The sequence below is a fragment of the Pinus tabuliformis genome, chromosome 5_2 (assembly GCF_031772625.1).
Source record: "Pinus tabuliformis cultivar Carrire ecotype Pingquan chromosome 5_2, CPIR1, whole genome shotgun sequence".
Classification (NCBI taxonomy): Eukaryota; Viridiplantae; Streptophyta; class Pinopsida; order Pinales; family Pinaceae; genus Pinus; species Pinus tabuliformis.
The window spans coordinates 522,747,118-522,771,950 of record NC_142306.1 but is presented as its reverse complement, the minus strand read 5'-3'; the positions used below and the strand labels follow the sequence as shown (position 1 = coordinate 522,771,950).

Genomic DNA, 24,833 nt, shown 5'->3' with positions numbered 1-24,833 from the left:
CAGGCCACTAACTAAGGAGGATCAACCGTACCCTTAGCCGTACTACTCGACTACCCTATCATATGCGTGAGTAATCTCCCCGAGTGCTATTCTCAGTGTACTGTAGTAGCAAGATGATCGATAGTTTATCTAGGACGAGGTTTCAGGTGAGCCTAGGGGGCTTCCAATAAACCTAGAGGGCACATGGAAGATAATTTGCGCGGTTATGTCTAATGCGCTACTACTCGAAGGGGTACCCCTAGGGGTTACAAGGGAGTTCAACAAGCATGATCATCTCTTGTATTTCCTGCATGCATGCCTCCCCAAATTCGCATGTTTATGCGCTTAATGACAGATCCTATGGTTTAAAGACGCCGGAACACGTATCTAGCGAAAAAAAAATCCGCTAAAAATGGAGATCCCATCGGCCTTGGAAAGTGCTCTGATACCACTTGTTATGCTCTTGACCTACGAGAAGATACTAGAATACCAAATATGCAAAGAATTATAACCAATAACAAAGAACAATGAGAAATAACAACATGTATTTTATTATTCAGAAAGGAAAGAAATGTTCACTTACCTCGGGCAACCTCCAATAGAGCAGGGCTCGATTACAAAATAATGAAGATATTGATATGTGTGATAGTGACTTAATAAGCTAGAAATATTTTCATGGTCATTTTTAAATGAGAAGATAATATTAAAATTGTTATAATTATTTACATTTGATTGAAAAATGTTATTTTTAATTATATATTAAAATTAATGATAAATGACATAGCTATGTATATGATTAGAAGTAAGTGACGTTAGAAGAACATGACTATATAAATAATTAATACTATGAATAAATGTCCATTTACTTCAAATATTTATGTGATTTTTGGCATTTCCCCATTTTCCAATAATTCTTATTTCTTTTAATACAACTCTTCTTATTATATTCTTAATTTTATTATATTGATACAATCCACTTATCTTATTTTGATTAGATTTTAAATTTATTAATTTTCTCTTATTTTGATTAGATTTCAAATTTATTAATTTTCTTCCCAATTATGTTTGGATGAATAAAACATTTTTTAATAAATTTTCAACCTTTATTAAAAAAACATTCAAACATTATTCATTGCAATTTATTGCAATTTATGTTGAGGAAAAAATTGAACAATGGTCAATATCATTACTTACGAGACATAATTTAAATAATTATAATAGTGAACTAAACTAGCATTTGCACCTGATGTTGCAAAGGAAACGCCGTAAGGCATAAAGTGTGGAAGAATAGGGACATGTGAATGGGCATTGTTGAAAGCAAGGGTGGATGATAAAGAGTTGCAATTGAAATTGTTAGTTATGTGTATGTTGAATATAGATATTTTATAAATAATAGTGTGTAGAAGAATAATGACATGTGAATGGACATTGTTGAATGCAAAGGTGGATGATATTGAGTTACACTTGAAACTATTAGTGATGTGTGTTTTGAATATGGGTAAGTAATAGTAGTGTGTGGAAGAATAGCAACATGCCAAAAATAAGGTTACTGCAAAAGAAACAAATTCATGGTACACGTGAATTCACCCTCGCAAGCAATCCATTCAAACCTTCTATGCTGAGTTTTCTCCGTGCTAAATATTTATACTTTTCTGCCTTCCATAGTTCTACGAGAACATTATGGTCAGAAAAATTGTTGCAATTAGGAAGGGACACCAACCTCCTTGTGGTACCTTATTCAATACAGATGATAGATAAACGCCTTCAGAGATAGCAAAAAACAGAGTGAAGGGTAGTATAAGCAAAATATTTTGTGTAAACGATGTCCCGTGCACTATTTGTCATAGATTATCCTTCTAATATTCTCACCACTGAAGGAAACAAGTTTTTCCAAGCCCCAAAAGTCAATAAAAACAACATATTATCAATACAACAATGCAAAGGTTTCTATCTTCCTGTATTTTACATCACAACTGAGCATCAAGGGCTGGCACTTCCAAAGGAGCGTGATCAATTCTTCTTAAAATTCGCCACAAACAAAACAACACCATCAAGACCAGTAACAATGTAAGTAAGAAAAATAAAATATCTAACCATATATATGCTATTATTCTCCGTTGGTAATTCATAAGTGGTGACATTTCAAGAGCTGATGCGAATTCAAGCAGCAAGCCAGCCAATGTTGTCAATTTGTTGTAAAACATTTGGTAGACAAACTTTGAATCTCAAATTCACCAAACAATGAGTAGTATTAAATAGCTCTAATTATCTCCATATAGCCAAGCTGACATATCCACTATCAAAACTGAAGTAAATTGAAAACGCTATCAAAACTTTTATCTCTTCCAAAACATAATTTAAAAACACATTGTAATATGTTGTCCATCTTTTGCTATCTAATGATAACCTAAAAATCACAAAACTTTGGTATTCTTCTTCTACAATTCCAAGATTTCAAATCATGATTCATACGTAGATAATCTACCATAAATTCCATAAATTTAAAAATGAATGCATATTTAAAACATGGTAAATGCTTAGAATTTTCATTATATACTGAAATATCAGTACATTATGATATTAAATAAGGCAACATTTTTCATCCCTGTGGTGGAAAATAAGATCAAGGGAAGCAGCTAAGAGCCATGGACTGTTTTATGATTGAGAATGTTGCTGTAATCAATGCTTGACTGGCTACAATGGCTGCTAAAGTGGCAACAATGAACATTAACCAATACACGGGCTGTAGTATTGCTTTGTAAAATGTAGAGCCTATGTCCCCTGGGTTTTCTATCAAATAAGTCACTTGTCTCGTATATGTGATAAGCAGAGATGGGTAAACCAACACACAGAAAGCAAGCTGCAACGAAAAACCCAAATTTCTCATTATGGTACTAAAACTTGAGGGTGAAGCACGCAGGTATGATGAAATACTAATAATTATGTCCTTGACATATAGCTTGGACCCGGATTGATTTCCTGTTGAAATGGCCCAAGTCTGCAAACATGGCCTCCGCACTGGATCCAGCCAGAACAAAGCACTGATGTTAGTGTTTCTATTTGTATAGCTTTAACATAAATAATTGGGATGAAGTTACGAATTTTGTTTGAGAAAATCATTGGTATGGATTTATCAATTCAGTTAGAAAGCAGTTCCAAGTATACTATATGATAAAATTAGACACATATCATCATGCGAATAATCAATACCTGTTATACATAAGACTAAACCTACAAGCATCACCCATCCTTATTAGTGATATTCATGAAAGTAATAGTATATATAATATGGGTTGAATGCCTTGAATGCTCTAGGATAATATTTCACAATATTATACTATCCTATCATGATGTTGGTCACGAACCAGGCAAACATTATGGGTGAGAACATGAAGCTAACTTTAATTGTACCGAGTACTTTGCTATATAATATGGGTTGAATGCCTTGAATGCTCTAAGATAATATTTCACAATATTATACTATCCTATCATGATGTTGGTCACGAACCAGGCAAACATTATGGGTGAGAACATGAAGCTAACTTTACTTGTACCGAGTACTTACACTCTAGATGAAACACCAATGTATTCAAAATGCTTCTGAGTACTCTAGGTGAAATTCATAGCACTCAGTGCCATTCATTTCGATACAAAGACAAAACATGATTTCCAACTATGAAATCTGAAAAATGAGGAACTGGTTATCAGAAATTATGTAGCTTGCCTAACATCCCATGGCATAAATATCCAACTGTGGATCCTCTTTCCAACAACTTAATTAGTCTTCTCACTTTTGGATTTGGGTACAGCCTTGTCTGGTATCTTGATTGCAGATTCCCCAAATATTTAGGGGAGCAGTTAAATATTTGACAGCATTTTTTTATTTCGATTACAGAATCCCCAAATATTTGGAGGCGCAGTCAAATTTTTGACTAAGTGTTTTATCTGGATTGCAGATTCCCCAAATATTTAATAATCAGGCGGACATAAAAACCATGAAATTTTTAACCGTGCCCATATCGTTGTCCATCCAATTGCCAAATATTCAGAAAATCGGCAATCAGATAAGCTCCAGGATATGGACGTGGATGCTATTTTCCAGGGATTACATGGATACAAGAAGTCTTTACACCGGCTGGCAGGCTGAAATGAATGGCAGGTAGAGAAGATAACGTTTGATCATCTTGAAGGGGCAATGTAGAAAATATTCTGTTGACTTAGCCTGAGGATATTCACACTGATAGAGATACGTACGATTTGACATAATCTTTAAATGTTCAAATGAGTCATGAAAATAACTGAATCATTTTAAATAAGAATTATCACTGTCTTTAATGAACTGTCCATATATATCAAAACATTTCGAGGCCTATTAGAAGTGCACTCGAGAAATATATATGTATAGACACACGGTTTTCTTTTTAATTGAAGTGAGGTTGGGTGTATTTCCATAACAATGTCTTCCCTCACGAAGTCCATGCAATTTGTGGTTAATTTATTCACTACCCATGTAATTATATCTCTAATTATCACCTCACTTCAGCTGACTTGCAAGGCAGCACCTGCAAATGCCAGAGTGGAGTCCTTTCCAGGATATCATGGCAATATTAGTTATGAGATATATGCTCGGTAAGTGCCATATCTATCCAAGGTAAAGTATATTTATTCATGAATAAATTTCATGTTCAAATGTAACAATAATTGAAAGTAAAAAATTCAAAGTGCCAGATTTTTCACTGGAAAGAATATTTATTCATTAACACAGTCATTTTCAAAAATTTTCAAAAATAGCATGCATGAATTTGCCCCTGTTTGTAAATAAACAATTAGCTGTGTACTTATGCAAAGATTAAGAACATAACCAAAGAGTTCATAGCTTGTAGAATGTTCATAGCTTGTAGAGTGCATGCTTATATGACAAAGAAAGACAGAAAAACATAAAAGATATACAGATATCTAATTGTTATGCACAGACTGTGAATATGTTTGAACAGAGTTTAATTTCTATGGATACTTAATAAATTTGGTGACAATTGAAGCTAAAAAATATTAAAGTCAAAATTGTTGCATGGAGAGTTCAAAATATGTAAAAGACTAGGAGCGAAAATTGTTATATGGAGTGCTTACAGATGTGATTCTACCACTCTTATATTCTATTGGATGAACAATTAACTGCATGAAAGTCTTTGTGTTTTCTTCATATTCATGCAGGTATGTGACAGTTAGTGAGGCCAATGGAAGAGAACTTTTCTACTATTCTGTGAAGTCAGAAAGTAATCCAGCAAATGATCCACTTCTTCTTTGGCTTGAGGGAGGTCCTGGTTGCACTGATTGTCTATGAGATTGGTCAGCTATGGGAATTCTTGCTCTTATTATCTATTTCAATGCTCAAAGTTGCTATTTACTGAATGAATTTTGATCTTGTACACATTAAGTTTTCAAATTGTGTAATCTGGCCATGGGAACAGCTTGTTCAAATGGCTAACTGTAAGCTCACTTTTACCCAAGCTGTTGGAATTGGCACCCAAAACCGAGTCAACTGCTGTTCTGGAGGTATGGTGCCTGCCAAATTATTGCCCTCCAGGGATCTGCACAAGAAGGTATATACTTATGCGAGTGCATTTAAAATAATCAAAAGAGAGACATGCTAATGCATTTGTTAATAATATCCAGCGTCGGGCTCGATCAAAGTGCACCAGATTGGATTTATCTTACATTATGGCAATGTTTGACAAATTTCCAATTTCATTGGGAATGGCACCACTAAGCCAATTCAAAGCCAGATCCAAATTCTGTAGATTCTTTAGTTGACCAAGTTCTCTCGGTATGGTACCCAGTATATTGTTTGCACGAAGGTTCCTGCATAAGATACCAATTTGCTCGAGGTTGTTCATGTCAACAGCTCGACAAACATATTCATATTTCTAGACTAACTTATAACTGTACAAAAACTTGGCTCATGTGCAAGCTTCATTTGAGTAATAGGCACTTACAGGTAAGCTTCATTTGAGTAATAGGCACTTACAGGTCTGCGGCGAAGCTAGAAGGGCCAATTCTGGTGCTAGAACCCCTTTAAGAGATGAGTTTGGAAGATTTCTGCATATAAATTTTTTAAACTTATTCAAGTACTTTGAATCTCAAGTATACAATGCATCAAAAGAAAACAACTGATTCAAACAACTTGGAGAGACTCAACATCAAATGTTCTTTCAATTCTACTCATTTGAAATTAAAAATGGATCTGTGATTCAATTCATCATGGGATTCTAGGTCGCACAACACCAGGACTTGGGACATGCAAGAGACGTGGATACGAGCGTCCAACACAGGACACAGCAACATTCGAAATGTGACAAGGATATATATATATATTCAAAAATTTAGAACATTTACAAAATATTAATATTGATGCAACTAATTCCTACATCAAACATACAAGAAATTGGAGTATTCAAGAATCAACACACATAAAATAGTAGTTTAGGAGTTAGAACTACAGCTTTCTCATTGAGTCCCTTGATGTCATCGAAATCACAATGTATTACATAGACACTAATATTACAGGTAGACATGCCAATGGCAAAATACAAAGTAGAGAAGATAGCAGATACGGTGGATATGTTCTTTCTTGAGCTTGGTGTATTGTTATAGCAAAGTGGTTTGCTCTAGAATGTGCACACTATTTTTTGTGTTCTAAATTGACTCTCTATTATCAATGCAACTAGATACAATGATCATCTGATTGCCCTCATTTTTCTAGGGAAAATAAAGGTTCCCTGGAAACACAAACTGACTTTGACCAATTTAAGAGTGACATAGTGGGTGAGTTCTAGGCACCTGCCAAAACATGGTCGAAATTTTTGTGCGCTTTGCAGGTTTGACAAAAGCAAAAAAGGCATCCTACAACTTCAGAGTGCAATAAGATTTGCAAATTCTGTAAACAAACTTTAGAGAAATGTAGTTTGAGAAGTGTTATTTTCCTGATAAATAATTGGATTGCTCAAAATTTTACAAGGTTGAAGCCAAGCATAGAAGATCCAACTATAGAGCTTCATAGGGCAAATGGTTGCATATACAAAGCCATACATTCCCAAGTTCCAAGTTCTCTGTACAATTAACGCTTAGAAGCCATCCAATTAAAAGGGAACTAGGGAGGGTACATTGTCACCTATTGTATACTCCCTCTGCACTTTGGGCTAGTGCTTTTCTGCCCTCAGGAGAGATCCTTATGTGATCTAAAGTGCAAAAAAAATGACTTTGACCAACAAAGACACTTGGTATCAGAAAATTAGTTTACTGTAATTCAATTGTTACACCTAAATTCTGCTGAGAAATTGATGGGACACCAAGCTAATGTTCAGATCAGCTCTTATAATCATTAATTTGCTAAAATTCTTTGTGCAAATCTGCTCTCAAACACCTCAAATCTGCGGACCCACATGTAAATCTCCAAAAGCAATGATGAGAAACTCTTAAAATTTTGTTTGTGACTGTAGTGCCTTGAATTCTGTGGGTTATGGAGACAAGTGTAGAAGAAAATTAACTGAGTAGGAGTGATTCCCAAGGCCAACCAATCCAGAAAATTCCAAGTAATAAAAAACACCGACAAAATGAGAATTAGCCTCCAAGTAACTGTCACCTTTATCCAATGCCATGCATACAACGTTTAGAGATATTGACTTCAAATTCAAAGTGGATGTCAACAGTCAGATTACTTCAAAAGCACCTTTTCCCACCAAGTTCAATGATGCAGAAGCATCATCACCACCCCACCATGGTTGCAGCATCCCATGAACATTGAGAAGAGGTCAAGCGAGATAGCACTGTGGAAGAGACATTGGGTAATTTTCATCCCAGCATTCATCCTCCACCATCCAAATTCCCTTGCTTTCATCTGACAACCCACGGTTTCCCAGACCCAAGGATTCTCGTAGCCAGCTGGAACTTCTGTTTCAAGAGGATTCGATCAGTATTTCTAATGTTTACATTTTGAGCAGTCCAAGTTGTTAACAACCCCATGAGAAAATGACCATTTCCGCGTTGCATCATCTCTAGTTAGTTCCTTGTAATCAGCCACACTTAATTTGAATGATGGCTTTTCTGCTGCCAAAAGATAAAAGGCTTTATAAATTTCAGGAAGCCCAAGACCTAAAAAACAGTAAGAACAGGAAGAAAAAAAATGTCTGGAACCGAACCCTCCTCCCATCACCCCCAACCCCTAAATGGATACTAAGAATAATAGATATTGAAAAAAAAGAAAAGAGTTTTCTTTCCATTTTGCCCATTACTAAGTAGTAACTTCCAGTAGGATCTTGGACTTTATAGAGTAAGCACCATGTTGTCTGCATAATGCAACTTGAAATTTCCAATAAAAAGATTAAAAACATTTCATCTTGTCTCTGAATAAAACGAAGAATGAATGAAGAAAAGTTACCAGATAGTTTCCAAAGGACCCACTGCAGTTTTAGCCTTGGCCCTGGACAAAGCTCCACTTGGCACCCAAAACCGAGTCAACTGCTGTTCTGGAGGTATGGTGCCTGCCAAATTATTGCCCTCCAGGGATCTGCACAAGAAGGTATATACTTATGCGAGTGCATTTAAAATAATCAAAAGGGAGACATGCTAATGCATTTGTTAATAATATCCAGCGTTGGGCTCGATCAAAGTGCACCAGATTGGATTTATCTTACATTATGGCAATGTTTGACAAATTTCCAATTTCATTGGGAATGGCACCACTAAGCCAATTCAAAGCCAGATCCAAATTCTGTAGATTCTTTAGTTGACCAAGTTCTCTCGGTATGGTACCCAGGATATTGTTTGCACGAAGGTTCCTGCATAAGATACCAATTTGCTCGAGGTTGTTCATGTCAACAGTTCGGCAAACATATTCATATTTCTACACTAACTTATAACTGTACAAAAACTTGGCTCATGTGCAAGCTTCATTTGAGTAATAGGCACTTACAGTGTCTGCAGCGAAGCTAGAAGGGCCAATTTTGGTGCTAGAACCCCTTTACGAGATGAGTTTGGAAGATTTCTGCATATAAATTTTTTCAACTTATTCAAGTACTTTGAATCTCAAGTATATAATGCATCAAAAGAAAACAACTGATTCAAACAACTTGGAGAGACTCAACATCAAATGTTCTTTCAATTCTACTCATTTGAAATTAAAAATGGATCTGTGATTCAATTCATCATGGGATTCTAGGTCGCACAACACCAGGACTTGGGACATGCAAGAGACGTGGATACGAGCGTCCAACACAGGACACAGCAACATTCGAAATGTGACAAGGATATATATATATATTCAAAAATTTAGAAGATTTACAAAATATTAATATTGATGCAACTAATTCCTACATCAAACATACAAGAAATTGGAGTATTCAAGAATCAACACACATAAAATAGTAGTTTAGGAGTTAGAACTACAGCTTTCTCATTGAGTCCCTTGATGTCATCGAAATCACAATGTATTACATAGACACTAATATTACAGGTAGACATGCCAATGGCAAAATACAAAGTAGAGCAGATAGCAGATACAGTGGATATGTTCTTTCTTGAGCTTGGTGTCTTGTTATAGCAAAGTGGTTTGCAGTGCCGGCAGCTTCTCCTATAGCAAAGTGGTTTAGAGTGTCGACAGCTTTTCCTCGAGCAGACAGAATAGTGACAGCGGTAGATGGACTTGGAGAAGGGGATGAACACCAAAATTGACGTTCTTCCCTTTTTCCTGTGACCTTTGTGGTATAAAAGAAGAACACTAAAATTGGAGAAACGACAATTTCACCTCCTTCATTCTTCTTTACCTACACAATCACCTACACAATATTAGAGCATTTTCCTGTGGCTGGAAGTGAAAAAAGGAGGTGAAACTGCTTTTCTAGTTCTGTTTTGGCTCCTTGCACGTCCAACACTCGAGACATGATACAGCGCATAGCAACCTCCCGTGAAGTGAAATTTGAGATTCAACCCTAACAGCTCTGGCCTAGACATCACTGAAAACTAATGCTGAGAGTTACAACATTAAATAACAAGTTGTAGCGAGCTATAAGAACTCAGAAAATTTGTGCCAGCAAGCTTTAACGAGATGGTCGACCAGGGGAACAATCGAAGTAGTACCTGGTAGCAAAGGATTCAATGTAAGAATCTGGCGCTGGGATGTACAAAGTCAAGAATTTGAAAGCAACCAATATGAGTACACCAGCTAGAGTTCCTCTGGATCCTAAGCTATAAATAAAAGCTAATGACAATTTAACAAACTAATTCCAACCTGGAATGAAAGCAGTACATGAGTAAAAAGGGATAGTTTACCTTAATACTTCTTTTGGTGAATGGTCTAATGCCGCAATGGAAACCGAGAGATATTAACCTTGCCATAAGAAAATGCGTAAAGATGGAAAATAACCTTTCCTTGTTTAAAAGAAGAGAGGATTGAAAATAATATGAATACCATGATGACTGGAGTTCGTGGAAGTCTACTTCGGCGACATCGAGAACTTGGTATTCGAGCATAGCAAGGGAATCTGGCTCCTTGACCAAACCTGCAACAAAATTTAATGGAGGGTTAGAGGAAGTTACGAACCCCAAAGTTTATAAATATGTATAGAAGAAACCCAGGGTACATAAGAGTAATTACCTCTCAGTGATTTCGAACAACCAATCTCTCTAGAAATTCTGCAAAAGAAGTCCCAAGGGGTTCATGGAACGAAAAAATAAGAGATAAACCTGAGCAATTGCTAATCGGAAAGCTGAATGACAATGAAAATGCCCCCCAAGCATGAGACAAAGGTCAATTCGGACACGGGTTTGATATTGCACACAACAGAGGTTTACAGAGTTGAGTATGCATGACAAATGACCCGATGAAACGGTGGAGGGGGCAGGGGTAGTTACACCTGAACTGACCTGCGCTCACCTGAATGGCAAAATACAAAGTAGAGCAGATAGCAGATACAGTGGATATGTTCTTTCTTGAGCTTGGTGTCTTGTTATAGCAAAGTGGTTTGCAGTGCCGACAGCTTCTCCTATAGCAAAGTGGTTTAGAGTGCCGACAGCTTTTCCTCGAGCAGACAGAATAGTGACAGCGGTAGATGGACTTGGAGAAGGGGATGAACACCAAATTGACGTTCTTCCCTTTTTCCTATGACCTTTGTGGTATAAAAGAAGAACACTAAAATTGGAGAAACGACAATTTCACCTCCTTCATTCTTCTTTACCTACACAATCACCTACACAATATTAGAGCATTTTCCTGTGGCTGGAAGTGAAAAAAGGAGGTGAAACTGCTTTTCTAGTTCTGTTTTGGCTCCTTGCACGTCCAACACTCGAGACATGATACAGCGCATAGCAACCTCCCGTGAAGTGAAATTTGAGATTCAACCCTAACAGCTCTGGCCTAGACATCACTGACAACTAATGCTGAGAGGTACAACATTAAATAACAAGTTGTAGTGAGCTATAAGAACTCAGAAAATTTGTGCCAGCAAGGTTTAACGAGATGGTCGACCAATGGAACAATCGAAGTAGTACCTGGTAGCAAAGGATTCAATGTAAGAATCTGGCGCTGGGATGTACAAAGTCAAGAATTTGAAAGCAACCAATATGAGTACACCAGCCAGAGTTCCTTTGGATCCTAAGCTATAAATAAAAGCTAATGAAAATTTAACAAACTAATTCCAACCTGGAATGAAAGCAGTACATGAGTAAAAAGGGATTGTTTACCTTAATACTTCTTTTGGTGAATGGTCTGATGCCGCAATGGAAACCGAGAGATATTAACCTTGCCATAAGAAAATGCGTAAAGATGGAAAATAACCTTTCCTTGTTTAAAAGAAGAGAGGATTGAAAATAATATGAATACCATGATGACTGGAGTTCGTGGAAGTCTACTTCGGCGACATCGAGAACTTGGTATTGGAGCATAGCAAGGGAATCTGGCTCCTTGACCAAACCTGCAACAAAATTTAATGGAGGGTTAGAGGAAGTTACGAACCCCAAAGTTTATAAATATGTATAGAAGAAACCCAGGGTACATAAGAGTAATTACCTCTCAGTGATTTCGAACAACCAATCTCTCTAGAAATTCTGCAAAAGAAGTCCCAAGGGGTTCATGGAACGAAAAAATAAGAGATAAACCTGAGCAATTGCTAATCGGAAAGCTGAATGACAATGAAAATGCCCCCCAAGCATGAGACAAAGGTCAATTCGGACACGGGTTTGATATTGCACACAACAGAGGTTTACAGAGCTGAGTATGCATGACAAATGACCCGATGAAACGGTGGAGGGGGCAGGGGTAGTTACACCTGAACTGACCTGCGCTCACCTGAATGGCAAAATACAAAGTAGAGCAGATAGCAGATACAGTGGATATGTTCTTTCTTGAGCTTGGTGTCTTGTTATAGCAAAGTGGTTTGCAGTGCCGGCAGCTTCTCCTAGAGCAAAGTGGTTTAGAGTGCCGACAACTTTTCCTCGAGCAGACAGAATAGTGACAGCGGTAGATGGACTTGGAGAAGGGGATGAACACCAAAATTGACGTTCTTCCCTTTTTCATGTGACCTTTGTGGTATAAAAGAAGAACACTAAAATTGGAGAAACGACAATTTCACCTCCTTCATTCTTCTTTACCTACACAATCACCTACACAATATTAGAGCATTTTCCTGTGGCTGGAAGTGAAAAAAGGAGGTGAAACTGCTTTTCTAGTTCTGTTTTGGCTCCTTGCACGTCCAACACTCGAGACATGATACAGCGCATAGCAACCTCCCGTGAAGTGAAATTTGAGATTCAACCCTAACAGCTCTGGCCTAGACATCACTGACAACTAATGCTGAGAGTTACAACATTAAATAACAAGTTGTAGCGAGCTATAAGAACTCAGAAAATTTGTGCCAGCAAGCTTTAACGAGATGGTCGACCAGGGGAACAATCGAAGTAGTACCTGGTAGCAAAGGATTCAATGTAAGAATCTGGCGCTGGGATGTACAAAGTCAAGAATTTGAAAGCAACCAATATGAGTACACCAGCCAGAGTTCCTCTGGATCCTAAGCTATAAATAAAAGCTAATGACAATTTAACAAACTAATTCCAACCTGGAATGAAAGCAGTACATGAGTAAAAAGGGATTGTTTACCTTAATACTTCTTTTGGTGAATGGTCTGATGCCGCAATGGAAACCGAGAGATATTAACCTTGCCATAAGAAAATGCGTAAAGATGGAAAATAACCTTTCCTTGTTTAAAAGAAGAGAGGATTGAAAATAATATGAATACCATGATGACTGGAGTTCGTGGAAGTCTACTTCGGCGACATCGAGAACTTGGTATTGGAGCATAGCAAGGGAATCTGGCTCCTTGACCAAACCTGCAACAAAATTGAATGGAGGGTTAGAGGAAGTTACGAACCCCAAAGTTTATAAATATGTATAGAAGAAACCCAGGGTACATAAGAGTAATTACCTCTCAGTGATTTCAAACAACCAATCTCTCTAGAAATTCTGCAGAAGAAGTCCCAAGGGGTTCATGGAACGAAAAAATAAGAGATAAACCTGAGCAATTGCTAATCGGAAAGCTGAATGACAATGAAAATGCCCCCCAAGCATGAGACAAAGGTCAATTCGGACACGGGTTTGATATTGCACACAACAGAGGTTTACAGAGCTGAGTATGCATGACAAATGACCCGATGAAACGGTGGAGGGGGCAGGGGTAGTTACACCTGAACTGACCTGCGCTCACCTGAATGGCAAAATACAAAGTAGAGCAGATAGCAGATACAGTGGATATGTTCTTTCTTGAGCTTGGTGTCTTGTTATAGCAAAGTGGTTTGCAGTGCCGGCAGCTTCTCCTAGAGCAAAGTGGTTTAGAGTGCCGACAACTTTTCCTCGAGCAGACAGAATAGTGACAGCGGTAGATGGACTTGGAGAAGGGGATGAACACCAAAATTGACGTTCTTCCCTTTTTCATGTGACCTTTGTGGTATAAAAGAAGAACACTAAAATTGGAGAAACGACAATTTCACCTCCTTCATTCTTCTTTACCTACACAATCACCTACACAATATTAGAGCATTTTCCTGTGGCTGGAAGTGAAAAAAGGAGGTGAAACTGCTTTTCTAGTTCTGTTTTGGCTCCTTGCACGTCCAACACTCGAGACATGATACAGCGCATAGCAACCTCCCGTGAAGTGAAATTTGAGATTCAACCCTAACAGCTCTGGCCTAGACATCACTGACAACTAATGCTGAGAGTTACAACATTAAATAACAAGTTGTAGCGAGCTATAAGAACTCAGAAAATTTGTGCCAGCAAGCTTTAACGAGATGGTCGACCAGGGGAACAATCGAAGTAGTACCTGGTAGCAAAGGATTCAATGTAAGAATCTGGCGCTGGGATGTACAAAGTCAAGAATTTGAAAGCAACCAATATGAGTACACCAGCCAGAGTTCCTCTGGATCCTAAGCTATAAATAAAAGCTAATGACAATTTAACAAACTAATTCCAACCTGGAATGAAAGCAGTACATGAGTAAAAAGGGATTGTTTACCTTAATACTTCTTTTGGTGAATGGTCTGATGCCGCAATGGAAACCGAGAGATATTAACCTTGCCATAAGAAAATGCGTAAAGATGGAAAATAACCTTTCCTTGTTTAAAAGAAGAGAGGATTGAAAATAATATGAATACCATGATGACTGGAGTTCGTGGAAGTCTACTTCGGCGACATCGAGAACTTGGTATTCGAGCATAGCAAGGGAATCTGGCTCCTTGACCAAACCTGCAACAAAATTTAATGGAGGGTTAGAGGAAGTTACGAACCCCAAAGTTTATAAATATGTATAGAAGAAACCCAGGGTACATAAGAGTAATTACCTCTCAGTGATTTCGAACAACCAATCTCTCTAGAAATTCTGCAGAAGAAGTCCCAAGGGGTTCATGGAACGAAAAAATAAGAGATAAACCTGAGCAATTGCTAATCGGAAAGCTGAATGACAATGAAAATGCCCCCCAAGCATGAGACAAAGGTCAATTCGGACACGGGTTTGATATTGCACACAACAGAGGTTTACAGAGCTGAGTATGCATGACAAATGACCCGATGAAACGGTGGAGGGGGCAGGGGTAGTTACACCTGAACTGACCTGCGCTCACCTGGATCGTTCGATCTAACCCTAGAAACAGCAACAGGGATGATCGAGATATTTGGTAGTGGTCACATCATCTTCAAATCTCCCGAGGGATCCAGAGGAGGCAAGTCCTGACGCCCGCCTGGAGAACACCATTGGAGAAACCCTACCTCTGGAATGGCGATGGGCACTCCGCGCTCTTCATTACCCGGACCGGCGATTGGCCTCAGTGACATTTTTGATCGACGGTTGTGGTGTTTGTAATCGTCTAACATCTCATCGTACGGCGTCAGAGGAGGACACGTAGGCAAAATGGGGGATGGATCTCAGAGGGAAACGCCTTACGGCGTAATTAAAACCATAAACATTAACATCAAGCATGTGTATCTTTCAAAAAATGTTGTTAGCTATAAACATGAAATGATGCGCATATGAATATAAATGGTCAAAGTATGTTTTGACAAGGTTTACAGCGTGACACTTGATTTAAGGAATCATATATTTTAAAAAATATTAGTATAATGTAATATTTGTCCCATCTACTTTAAATAACTTTAATAGTGACCTAAATTAAAACCATAAACATTAACATCAAGCATGTGTATCTTTCAAAAAATGTTGTTAGCTATAAACATGAAATGATGCGCATATGAATATAAATGGTCAAAGTATGTTTTGACAAGGTTTACAGCGTGACACTTGATTTAGGGAATCATATATTTTAAAAAATATTAGTATAATGTAATATTTGTCCCATCTACTTTAAATAACTTTAATAGTGACCTAAATTAAAACCATAAACATTAACATCAAGCATGTGTATCTTTCAAAAAATGTTTTTAGCTATAAATATCAAATGATGCGCATATGAATGGTCAATGTTTTGACGAGGTTTACAGCTTGACACTTGATTTATGGAATCATATATTTTAAAAAATATTAATATAATCTAATATTTGTCGCATCTACTTTAAGTTATATAATTTAAAAAGCAACATTATATGACCGCCCAAAATAATACGTTCCGAATCATTCTTTCCCTCCAAACATAAAAATTTAGATAGCTTCCTAAGTAGGGTTAGAACATGTGCAGGGATGAGTTTCCTTCGTCTATTCCTTTTCCAATCGTGGAACACATTCCCTAATCTATTCCTTTTGCGGCTTACCAGCTCATCGTAATCACAAAGAAACAGTACATCGTTTACTCCATATGCTGGAAAACCATATTTTCGTTGAAATTTGGTAAAACAAAAACTTTAGAAATGATACCGTGGGGTTTTAAGGTGTTTCAAAACGTGAGAAAATTAAAATAAACTAGGCAGAATTGTTTATCCCATATATGAAATACCAAAACTTTACCCCAGAAACGCATGCAAAACGAATTAATTTTTTTATCTAAAACATTAAAATAAACGTTTTCATCTACAGTAAAATTCAACAATAATGATTCCACTTTTACCTGTCCCTCAAATCTGAACGGAAAGAAGAGCCTGCCCCTGGCAAGGAATACATCTGACTGGGACATAGAGTTGAAAACTCTGATTTTTTGTTTAGTAATAGATCCTCACTCCTCTTCATTTATCTGGCTGCGGCGGGGAGAGTGGAGGAGAAGCTATTCCTGTAAATGTGCATACGACCCGTGTTCGTCATCTTACTCTCAAGCAGCAGCGTGTCTTCCTCATATTGATACTAATGAAGGCATTCACATGCAAACGCCGACCCAGTCGATGAATTTTCTTAAACCCGGAAGTTGTATTGATGCCGATGCCCCCGCAGTGGTAATACTTGATGCTCTCTCCACCGAAAAGCCGCATGATTCCGGCCTGCTCGGAACACATTCTTTAGGGCCGGTGGTGCTGCTTGATCAGACTCCCGAGGATGATTCTTCACAGGCGCTCACTCAATATTGGCCAAAATGCGTAGCCAACCTTGGCGACCCCACTCAAATTTTAACCTGTAACTCGGCAGCAAATTCTTTGCTGGATTCCAGCAACCCTAGTTTGCCACTGACGCGGAGCCATCGAAAGAAGAAAGCAGCGGGAGGAGGTGGTGGTGATCATCATGAGGCCAGCAGGGTACGTGTTGGGAATATTCAGAAACTGGTGGAAAGGCAGAGGCGAAATAAGATGAAAGCGCTTTGTTCAATACTGATATCGCTACTCCACGAGGAGTACCGCAAGGTTAGGTTTTCTATAAATAAAAGTATTCAAAGAAAAAAAAAAGAGGCAGTGGCTTTACTTGTATTTGCCATTTTTCAAGATGAAACATATTAATAAAAGAGGCAATGATTTTACTTGTTATTGTTATGTTTGTAGACAAAATACACATTATCGGAAAAGCTGCTGGAAGCCTTTAAATACATTTCTCATTTACAAGAGAAGGTAATAGAGGTCGGAAAGAAAAGAGATGAGCTAAAATTCATGGCCACTGTTAAACCATTTTCCACCAGCTCATGTGTTTATAAAAACTGCAAGCTTCCCAGGCTCGAGCCCCCATTGAACCGGACAAACATCAGACAATTAGGGTTTGCAAATTTGGTCCAGGCATTCAAGTCACCGTAAACACTTTCAAAAATCAGATTGACTTTTCTATTCTGCTAATGGCTTTGGAAGAAGCCGGACTTGAAGTTGTTGATGCTACTGTTTCTGCTATAAATGATAGGGTCTTTTATAGCATTCAGTCAAAGGTAATGTATTATTGTATGAAACCATTGACTCTGGATGTTTATCTGATTTTTTTTCTCAGAGTAGTGTAACGTTTCTACTTCTTAACCTTGCAGCTCTCAGATTTTCGCCAATTTGATAGCGCTGTCCTACACGGGAGAATTGATCATTTGATGAATGGAAATCTTCCATAAAATTCCATGATACAGTAATGTATAGCTTACTCTTCTTCTGGCTGCATATTCTGTTGAAATGGGTATTCTTGTGGCTGCGTATATAGTTCACTTTTCTTCTGGCTTCATAATTCTGTTGAAATGGATATTCACTTCTCGAACAAGGCTGTTCGAGACTACTGTAAATTTAAGACTACTGTGACAGACTTAAAACAAACATGTCTAAATAAATATAAGCACTTTTTCCTCTCTGTGGGAGTAGTTTTTCTTTTGGTTGGTCTATTGCGGTCATAGGAATTCTCTTTTCATTTTTCTCTGTCATTCTTCTTATCTTCTATAAATAAATATAAGCACTCTTTCCAATATGTAGGAGTAGAAATTATATTCTCTGCCATAAGCACTTTTTCCTCTCTGTGGGAGCAGTTTTTCTTTTCGTTGGTCTATTGCGGTCATAGGAATTCTCTTTTCATTTTTCTCTGTTATTCTTCTTATCTTCTATAAATAAATATAAGCACTCTTTCCACTATGTAGGAGTAGAAATTATATTCTCTGCCTTATGAAATGCCTAAGCATGAAGTTTCTGTGTATGTCTTCGTTCCCATGCTTAAATAAATGAGAATAAACATTTGTTATAAGTTTTGTATTTTGAAAGGTCACATGCTTAAATAAATGAGAATAAGTACTTTTTATAAGTTTTGTATTTTGAATCCTGTTTTGTTACTAGGAGTATCCAAAGTTCCTTAACTAAGTAAGAATAAGGCATTTTTTACCTTTTTGTATTTTGAATCCTGTTTGGTTAAGAAGAGTATCAAAGGAAACTTTTGTGTGAGAACTTTGTTGGCATGGGGCTTTATGGAGAATTTTCATTTAAAAAAAATAAAATTATGGATGTTATTTTTACATTTACAAAAAAATTTGGGTGAAGTTTTAGCAAGTTTATTTTATTTTATTGTATTTTGTCAAATTGCTAAAAAGTTTATACTCTTTAGTTATTAAAAATATCTCAGTTTAATTGTTCTAAGTTTTTGTTTTATTTTGTTAATAATATTTTTGTTATTATTGTTTTCTTTTACGGTTTAAAATATTGATTTGTTTTAACACATTGAAGAATTATTTGAGCACAGAAATTGTGCTGAGCACATACATTAAATTTTTGATTCAGCAAATCTTTAGGGATTTTCGAGGCAATATTAACTCAAAAAATCTTAAAATATAAAAAAATTAAATGACAAGGAATATTGTATTTTATATTTATATTATAAAAATAATTTTATTTTACTGTTTGTGAAATAAATAGTTGTATTCCATTCTAAGAAAAATGTTACATAAAAATGGTAAAATGTTTTTTGGCCAACCTGTTTAAGAGAAACAAACAACAAGGTGCTTGTAAATTGAAAATGCAAAATATATACACTGAAATCGGTTCCAGCAGGATGAGATAAAAACAAAGAAAGAAACCAATAATTGATAAACTAAAAAAACAGATTAAGAGGAAGGATCTGAGTTTTCTTTATCTGAGTGATATAAATAAAAATATTAAAAAGAAACGTGGCAGGGCAATTACTTTTATTTGCCAATTTTTTTAATATGAAACCCAAGTGTTTAAAGAAAAAGAAAAGGGTCAATGATTTCAATTGCGTTTCTTATTTTTGTAAGACAAAATACACATTTGGACAAAACTGATGGAAGCCACTAAATACATTTCTTATTTCCAAGATAAGCTAATAGAGATCCGAAAGAAAACATATGAACTAAAGAAAATAAGCTAATAGAGCTCGGAAAGAAAACATATGAACTAAAGCCACTGCTAAACCATTTTGCACCGCTCATGTGTTTATGAAAACCTGCAAGCTTCGCAGGCTCATCCTCCATTGTATGGGAGAAGCATTTGACAATCAGGGTTGGAAAATTTGGTTCCGGCATTTAGGTCATTGTTATTAGAAATTATAATTATTCCAGCATGTTAAAGTTGGTTAAATTTAGGAGAGTGAGTTAATTCAAATGCACTGAGTTCAAGTTAAGTTATATTTTGGGAAAAATCAAATTAAAAATGTGTATATATTGAATAATTTTGAATGAGAAGTTACTTAAAAAAATATAAATACATCTCACAAAATTTAATTTATTGTAAAAATCAAATTTATGTAATCTCAATGTAAAATCAAAAACCTTATTAAATAGTAGCATAACCAGAAAGATACACTTGGGCCAACACTGTTTAATTGAAAAACAAGTAATAACCAGTGATACGATATTATGAGGACTCTCAAGAATCAATTTCGAATTAATATATTAAGTCAGTAACTAAACAAAACATATGAAAACGAAATCATTTTACGAACCATTGATTGAGTAATTGACATTTCCAAACAAATTCCCCAAGGAGTGTAATAATAACTATCAATAACGATGGGGGATTTTAATTTATTAAGTCAGTAACTAAACAAATCATGTCAAGTTTATTACAATAACCATTAGTGGTCATGAATAAGTCAATTTTTTTTATGCCACGCGATGTATGCCCAAGGCTTAATAGACTTTAAGGGCTTCAGGTCATAGTGCATTGGGGAATGACTATAGGATGGTGAAGGAGTTAACAAAAATAACTTTGTGCAAGAACCCAAATGACATTCGGTGCAACACTTTTTGCAAATTTATGGGACAAATATTGTTACCACTTTATATATATATATACGTTAACACACACCATTACTAGGCAGGGAAAATAGGGAGAAAAAACTAAGAGAAGTTCATATTGTTAATGAAAGAAAACGAGTTCAAAACATACTTGTTGAAAAATAATGTCTGAAAGTAGAAGAAAATGACAATCTGAGGAGCAGCCCTGTCACTGAATTCTAGTGCAGGGTCTAGAATGAGTGATAATAGAAGGAATGAAACCCTTCACAACTAAAGGATAACAAGAAGTGAATTTCATGGCTCGAGGTGGTGAAGACGATGGGGAGTAAATGCAGTAGTGAGTGGCGGAGTTAGTGAGACATAGGGTTTAACATGCTAGTTTGTTCAATGATTAAAACATAACCCAGTGGAATTTGTCAACCCAACTCACTTGTCATGATTCAGAGGTGAGTTGTCGTAGGTATAGCAAGCTAGACAAATAAGAGTTTTAAATAATGGGCACATATATGTCAAAGTAACTCCAACATGTCAACCAAATTTAGTACCAGATCAACAACACCGCCAATCATAAATACAATGCATAAATAAAAGTGTCAAGCCTTATGGAGGCCATTTCCCATTAAATGACACAACTATGACCATTTTATGTAAATGTAATCAAAACCACATTAACCAATTTCTGTCAGTGACCCATATATTCCAGCCGATAGATTCACATATATATTATAATTTGTTTAAGCATGCTGATGTGTTTTATTGTTCAGAAATATAGATCATATCAACCATAAACTTTATAGGAGATTATTTCCACAAAAACATTAATCCTTTTATCTAATAACACTGCAAGCTTGTGCCATCAATGATATATTAATTCACAATGTGAAGTTTTATTCATAATGTATACCATGTGTATACATGCGCTCATCCAAACCATATAGTATAAGCTTTCAAAAATTATTCACATATGTACATATGACATGCCTCATGATGGTAGTTAACCATCGTAGCTTATATCTAACAAAACCTTTCGGCTAAACCCTAAGCCATATCATAAAGTTTAAGACCACATATATAGCCATGTTATTTGCAACAAAGCAATGTCATACAACAACCCAAGTTTTATATGTATCAAACCAATGGATACCACATATGCCATGATAATTACACTTCTCATTGAGATGATCTAAGAAATAACCTACCAACCACAGTCAAGGAAGGATATTCTTCATTTATTTATATTTAGGTGGGTTTCCCTGTGTTATAAAACAAAGAGGGAGAAGAAACATGTCATTCTAATGATGTGTAATTTTATGTAGTGAATATTAGTTGGAGTTTAAAAGCTATAATTTGAAAACACATGCTGATTTATCGCCCATAAATTTCCTATTGGGAGGGGTCTAACTTATAAGGTATTTTTTTTATAAACATATTTAATGAGTAATCTTAGTTATGAGATAGCTTGTTGGGTGTAGTGATGATAGATAATCGCAATGGCTTGCGGGATTTTAATTAGTCAACACTACTCATAATTTTTTGTGACAAACATTTATATGTGCCTAATCAAGCTATAATGTTTTGATGTACATTTTTTTTGTATATATACATAGTTATTTAGTAATGGAAATGAATGGAGATTTTTTGTTTCAATGAAATTTATTTACTAATAATTATTGGCAATAATCACTAATCATTATTGTGAAAACTTTGTGATTACAAGTTAAAGATTTGGTGATGATTATTAGTTTTCTTAATAAATATTAAAAAAATCATAATGAAATCATAATGTAAGTATTATTGCATCTTTAAAGTTTGAGGTTTAGTTGATGATTAATAATTGTCACTTTTGGTAAAAGGATTGAAGATGCACCTAGCAAATTATTTTTAAACAAATTATAGAAGCACTGTAAAAGAGTTTATTGGCCACCTTTTATAATATCATATAATAGATATTCCCACTCATAAATGTTAATGATTTTTTTCATATACTTTTCAATCAACTCTTGTCACTATAAATTGTTTTTAAATACCATAAAATTCTATTAATAATACTTCTCCTCAACCTTATAAATTATTTTTTACCTATCCATAATGTTGTTTTAACAATATATATGGTTACCTTTTTTAAATTCCGAACACCAATTTTTAGATTCCAAACACAAAACCCATATAAAAATTCCTGTTAAGAATATACTATTGAATGCTACCAAAACAATATACATATGATGATTATTACTAATTACGTCATAAGGTGTTCCCCTCTGAAATCAACTCTCCTATCTGCCACTCTTCATTGGTCTACACCGTCGGATCAAGTGTTAGACGATTGGAGAATGGTGTACCATCAGATTGATATAGTTTCATATAATAACTGTTTGTGTTAACCAAATTGATAGTGCAAAAGTTAACCTAATGAAATGGGTTGCCGATATGAGCAGCACAGGTTGGGCAGAGAGATGGCAGAGAGATGAGGGGCCGAGGCCGAGCAATGGAACACAGCCCAGGATCTGATAAAATGGCTTCAGGTAAAATGCACGAGGAGGTGCCTCGGCTTGGCCCGCGGAGCCACCAATATCAAGAAACAACCCTTGATTTCAAGAACATTAACTAGGCACTCATACGCTCTGTTCTACCCATAGGAGTACTTGGCTTCACTCTTGGAACGATTGGTGAGGGTTTTTACATTTTGTGAGGGTTTCTTTCTTCTAGCAGAAGAGAAAGCCCTGACTCATACACTGAATGGCCTCTCTCCTTATAGTAACTCGTGAGTGGCACCAACTTCAAAACAACCTCAACAAAAATTCCATCATGAAAAAATCTAAAAAGGTATCAGCTAGGACTTCATACAACATGCTCCCTAATTATCCTAACAACATGGAAAGGCGCCTAAGAAAAATTGGGATCAAGTGTCCTGGAAGTGCCTCTTCCTCGCTGATAGTCTTTGCCATAATGAACAAATCTAAAATATAGTACTGAGCATCTTCAAAACCCTCTTAGCCCTACATTAAGCAGAGATATAAATCAAAACTGATGGTCTAACACAAAGTTAGAATTTGGGGGACTCTAATTCCCGAAGTTCCTCAGCAGTGAGTCAGATGCAGATGGAGAAAATTCTACAGATGCACCACTTAAGGTACGAATTCAAATAATAAATTGGAATTAATAGTATGCACGATTGAATTTCTGAGTTTTAGCAGAACTAGCTTTAGTTATTTTTTTGTTACATGTCGGGTGTCAAGATTGATTTGACATTAAAAATTATATATTTTTAAGCTATAATCATATGGAAAAGTTCATATTCAAATCTAGAAGTAGTAGAGTATGTGTATCTGGAGACTTTAGTCTTGTATAGTAATTTGGTGTCAGGTCGGTCTCATACAACAATTGCTTGATGTCTCGCGTGAGGGTGATCTTAAAATTGAATTATTATTATTAGTGCTGAGAAATGAAATATGACTACATTCAAGGTTAAAAGCAGATCACTAAATAAATCAGAAAACTGTCATTTTAATATTTTATGAGTTAAGATATATTGTGACCTGTTACAAATAATTTGCATAGAGGGCAAGGACAAGCTTGTAAAGCTTGCTCCATTCAACCAAATACTTGGGCAAAAGAAAGCATGAAAATAAGTTTGGAGTTAAGCTCATTCGAAATAATAGCCCATAAATTTCCATGGAATTATGGCCAATCAAGCATAACTGAAAGTGTAGACAAATAGGGCAAGATGCAATAGAAAACCTAGCATCCAGTACCTTGGATGTGCCTCCTCTTGCCTCCTCTTTGTTGAAAGTCTCTACTATAATGAACCAATCTCGACAGGAATTGAGCCTTTTGATGTTTCTCAAGTGGTATTCTGTATTAGAGTTCATTCATCTACTTTGGTCATTCTTTTTTATCAGATTCTATTCAAGTGGTATTCTCTATTAGAGTTCATTCATTTACCTTGGTCATTCTTTTTTACCAGATTCTATTCTAATTTATGACTATCTTATATTTTAAATGTAGTCAAGAATGGTCATATCGTCATTAGGTTCTTTTCAATATTCAACTATATTTGGTTTGTTTGTCCTTACAAGAGCCACTGACATTTTGTATAGCAGCATGTGAATGCTAGGTTTGTATCACAATTAGAGAGTCAACCCACAAACGTAGTCCAACAAGGTTTACTCTTTATTCTAGCCAGAATTTCAAGTTTATATTTATTCTTTTTAGATGGAATTTCTGCATTTCATTACTATTGTTCATGT

The 24,833-nt window shown here is 36.0% G+C and overlaps 5 long non-coding RNA genes and 1 pseudogene across 8 annotated transcripts; 1 reads left to right on the top strand and 5 right to left on the bottom strand.

Moving 5' to 3' along the window:
• Positions 1-5,489: 5,489 nt before the first annotated feature.
• Positions 5,490-7,951, bottom strand: LOC149159998 (uncharacterized). The gene is made up of 4 exons (XR_016261184.1): positions 7,619-7,951; positions 6,005-6,075; positions 5,695-5,838; positions 5,490-5,567 (listed from the first exon to the last, which is right to left on the bottom strand). It is a non-coding gene; the product is annotated as an uncharacterized LOC149159998 (long non-coding RNA).
• A 73-nt stretch (positions 7,952-8,024) lies between these two features.
• LOC149159997 (uncharacterized) lies at positions 8,025-8,474 on the bottom strand. Its single transcript, XR_016261979.1, has 2 exons — positions 8,414-8,474; positions 8,025-8,082 (listed from the first exon to the last, which is right to left on the bottom strand). It is a non-coding gene; the product is annotated as an uncharacterized LOC149159997 (long non-coding RNA).
• Positions 8,475-9,402: 928 nt separating this feature from the next.
• On the bottom strand, positions 9,403-10,802 carry LOC149159996 (uncharacterized). The gene is made up of 3 exons (XR_016261183.1): positions 10,628-10,802; positions 10,442-10,532; positions 9,403-10,110 (listed from the first exon to the last, which is right to left on the bottom strand). It is a non-coding gene; the product is annotated as an uncharacterized LOC149159996 (long non-coding RNA).
• A 2,016-nt stretch (positions 10,803-12,818) lies between these two features.
• On the bottom strand, positions 12,819-13,310 carry LOC149159995 (uncharacterized). The gene is made up of 2 exons (XR_016261182.1): positions 13,124-13,310; positions 12,819-12,931 (listed from the first exon to the last, which is right to left on the bottom strand). It is a non-coding gene; the product is annotated as an uncharacterized LOC149159995 (long non-coding RNA).
• Positions 13,311-14,229: 919 nt separating this feature from the next.
• LOC149159994 (uncharacterized) lies at positions 14,230-15,295 on the bottom strand. 3 transcript variants are annotated; one of them, XR_016261181.1, is made up of 4 exons: positions 15,129-15,295; positions 14,860-14,897; positions 14,535-14,764; positions 14,230-14,342 (listed from the first exon to the last, which is right to left on the bottom strand). It is a non-coding gene; the product is annotated as an uncharacterized LOC149159994 (long non-coding RNA). The 3 variants fall into 3 exon arrangements; XR_016261179.1 differs by having other exon boundaries at positions 14,230-14,764; XR_016261180.1 differs by having other exon boundaries at positions 14,230-14,764; positions 15,139-15,295.
• Positions 15,296-16,719: 1,424 nt separating this feature from the next.
• On the top strand, positions 16,720-18,067 carry LOC149159993 (transcription factor bHLH36-like; annotated as a pseudogene). Its single transcript, XR_016261178.1, has 3 exons — positions 16,720-17,293; positions 17,429-17,799; positions 17,893-18,067. The product of XR_016261178.1 is annotated as a transcription factor bHLH36-like (transcript).
• The last annotated feature ends 6,766 nt before the right edge of the window (positions 18,068-24,833 follow it).